The sequence below is a fragment of the Pinus tabuliformis genome, chromosome 8 (assembly GCF_031772625.1).
Source record: "Pinus tabuliformis cultivar Carrire ecotype Pingquan chromosome 8, CPIR1, whole genome shotgun sequence".
Lineage (NCBI taxonomy): Eukaryota > Viridiplantae > Streptophyta > Pinopsida > Pinales > Pinaceae > Pinus > Pinus tabuliformis.
Window position 1 is genome coordinate 483,083,205 of NC_142294.1, and position 2,266 is coordinate 483,085,470.

Genomic DNA, 2,266 nt, shown 5'->3' on the forward strand with positions numbered 1-2,266 from the left:
ATGAATCATTTTCCAGGATAACCTGTAACCATGAATGTATAAATGCAATGTCTGAGTAGATGATCTAAAACCCTCCTTCCACTGATAAATTTGAAGCTTTGCATGCATAATTTTTTTCCCCAAAACCCTCATAATGCTGATAGCAATCGTCCTGTGTATGTGTTTATTGTCGGCAGAAGATGAAAGAAAAAGAAAAACAAAACAAAAGAAAGAGCAGAGCATTCGATCATCTACCCAAATAGATACACAAATACAACCGGTTTACATTATTAATATTTAGATCCGCCTGCAAGCGCACCCGAAAAAGAAAGATCATGTAAACCCGCAAACACAAACCCTCACAGGGCCTCTCACGGGCTTAAATTACACAATTAAAAAACATTACAGCTATAGCTAACTCGATCCACAGATCGAACCCCGTGCCAAGTTTTATAATACATTCTACAGCGAAAAAGGACCACAGATCGAACCCCGTGCCAAGGTTTATAATACATTCTACAGCGAAAAAGGACCACAGATCGAACCCCGTGCCAAGCTTTATAATACATTCTACAGCGAAAAAGTGTCCTTTAACGCGGATCCATTAAAACCACAGCCCGATCTTCGCTTTTAGTGAACAATACCGCGATAAACAACATAATCTCAATAGAGATCTGCAGAGATATAGAAAACAAAATCCAAAATTATAAAGATGCGTCGTGCTTCATTAAAACTAGGGAAAGAAAAAATGGATGAATCTTAATGGGAACAAAATGAAAACAAATATAGAGTCAGAAACCCTCAACAATTTCACACACAAAGGATCGATCGCAGAATAAAACGAACGCCGCTGTATCGACCCTAACCCTGCCATTTAAAGAATCGAGAAAAAAATCTGCGAGCAGGATCAATCAAGTAGAATATTATCTAGCGAATATGCCACCATCCAAAGGTGAAAATTGGCTTAATCGCTTTCTCACTGCGAGTAAAAGGCGGTCGTCAAGCTATCAAGCCATAAAGGGATATCTTACCTGCGAGGAGTACGTGGCCGAAGGAGTTCGCAGAGGATCAGAGCACAGCGAAACCACAATGGCGGCAGTAGAATGGCTCCAGAGTAAGGGTAGGGGAGCACAGCGCGCGGGTGTTGAATTCGAATGGAGGGAAAGATCGCGCATGAATGAATTACTCCCCGATCGGCCAGCGCATTCCCTTGTGCAGGAAGGATGTCAGGCGATCGGCGATCGGTCAAGAATGTCAGGGAATGTCAGGGCGGACCGGGAGGTTGGCGGAGAACGGGAGGAGCGATGGTGGTGGAAGAGGGGGAGATTTCCGGCAGCCGGAGCCGGACGATTTTCCGGCCGGTGCCGGAAAAGGGGCCATTCTACTGCCTCCGTAGACTACTCCATTTTTGAGGTCTAAAATGGGCCTCCTAAGGAAATTATAAAACAATAGTGGAAATAATAAAATAAGATTAGATTACATCATCAAATTTTAGAGGGAAAAAAGAAAAAAAGAAAAAAATTTCAACTCGTATTTTCCACTTATCTCTTTATGGGTTTACTCAAATTTCAAGTGGAAACACTCGTTGGATGAAAATTTTGATTTCTCATCCAAGGAGTACCCATCTTGAATGCTTTCGCTGGACCTGCTACATGAAAAATGAGAAATACATGAAAAGCGTGATTGCAATCACGTTTTTTCATGTATTTCTCATTTTTCGTGTAGCAAGGTCTACCAAAAGTATGCAACATGAGTGCTCCTTGGATGAGGAATTAAATTTTGCAACCAATGAGTACTCACGCTCAAAATTTGAGTAAAACATTTGCAAGATAAGTTGAAAATAAGAGTTGAAAAGGTAGTTTTATTATTTTATTATTTTTTAATCTTTTTTTTTTTTTACTCCAAAAATGGTGAATCATCCCCCATGATTGACATCATCATCTTGAATCATATTGATTCTTGTAAATTCTATTTTGGTTGTACATTTTTCTTAGGAGGCCCATTTTAGACCTCAAAATTCCCCTAATGAGCTTGAGGGCCCACAACCCAACCTTGCAATGCCCCTTTATTTTTTACAGCTCCATGAACAATACCCTAACATTGTGGTGATTTTTACAGGTCCACAACTAAGCTGTATGGTTGTGAAATATTCTTTTAAATCATAATTTGTTGTAATTTTCAATCTTTTCAGGAAATAATTGTTCTAAACAACAACAACTCCAAGCCTGCAACCTATCTGTTGTTTGTTACAAATGCATAAAGTAATAATTCATCATAAATCAATATA

The 2,266-nt window shown here is 39.4% G+C and overlaps 1 long non-coding RNA gene across 2 annotated transcripts; it reads right to left on the reverse strand.

Moving 5' to 3' along the window:
• Positions 1–243: 243 nt before the first annotated feature.
• On the reverse strand, positions 244–1,346 carry LOC149236176 (uncharacterized). 2 transcript variants are annotated; one of them, XR_016268382.1, is made up of 2 exons: positions 1,011–1,346; positions 244–653 (listed from the first exon to the last, which is right to left on the reverse strand). It is a non-coding gene; the product is annotated as an uncharacterized LOC149236176 (long non-coding RNA). The 2 variants fall into 2 exon arrangements; XR_016268383.1 differs by having other exon boundaries at positions 244–874.
• Between the last annotated feature and the right edge of the window lie 920 nt (positions 1,347–2,266).